Below are 914 nucleotides of genomic sequence, written 5' to 3'. Positions count from 1 at the left end.
GTTGCAGTGAATGGATTCTCCCGCCATCCCACCATCCCACCATCCTATCATCCCGCCATCCCGCCATCCTACCATCCCACCATCCCGCCATCCCGCTATCCCGCTATCCCGCCATCCCACCATCCCGCCATCCCATCATCCTACCATCCTTCCATCCTTCCATCCTGCCCTCCTGTCATCAGCATTATATCTTGACCATTACTGGGCCACTTCTCTCCAAAAACCCTGCTAATTATATCTTGATGTAGTCTATGACATACTCAAAACAAGAACGTATAGTAGTGTAGTTGACATGCATCTCCCTCAATGTTCCCCATGGTATGTATACCTTTACTGTAGTCTCCCCAAAGCAGAAAGAATACAGTGTATATTATATATGCTTAATTTGTGGTAGCTCAGAATAGCCATTTGGGGTTCTGAGTATCTGTATTGCACAAAATGCCCAGAAGACATATAAATCCCATGGGAGTTCCAGAGGAATATGTTCAATTATTATTTGCAAGACATGAAGATATAAGGTTCTAATTGGAGAACTTACCTGGTAAATGGTGCATGGAGAGGAGGGAGGAATACATTGTATCCATTCGTTACATCACCACAGTTTCACCAATGAGAGTCAAAAGTGGGTTGGAGGTAGGGATGGGATAGCTAGAAAGAAGTTTAAAAGGAATTACAGAGATTGACAAGACAAGATAATGATTTCAGAAGATTATATATGGAGCAGGACAATGGTACGTGGATAGTCACTAACATTCTAGCCATATCTCTGTATCCACCAAAACACATATTCAAAACATCCTGCCTTCCTTACCTGATCAATACTCTTTGAACAACCTACTAGCTACCCCAGCCTTAAGTGAACCCCACACCATATATAATAAACACCACCAAGATATGATTAGGAACTTGTTTGG

The sequence above is a fragment of the Laccaria bicolor genome, genomic scaffold, assembly GCF_000143565.1.
Source record: "Laccaria bicolor S238N-H82 LACBIscaffold_332 genomic scaffold, whole genome shotgun sequence".
Lineage (NCBI taxonomy): Eukaryota > Fungi > Basidiomycota > Agaricomycetes > Agaricales > Hydnangiaceae > Laccaria > Laccaria bicolor.
This window is presented reverse-complemented; position numbering follows the sequence as displayed.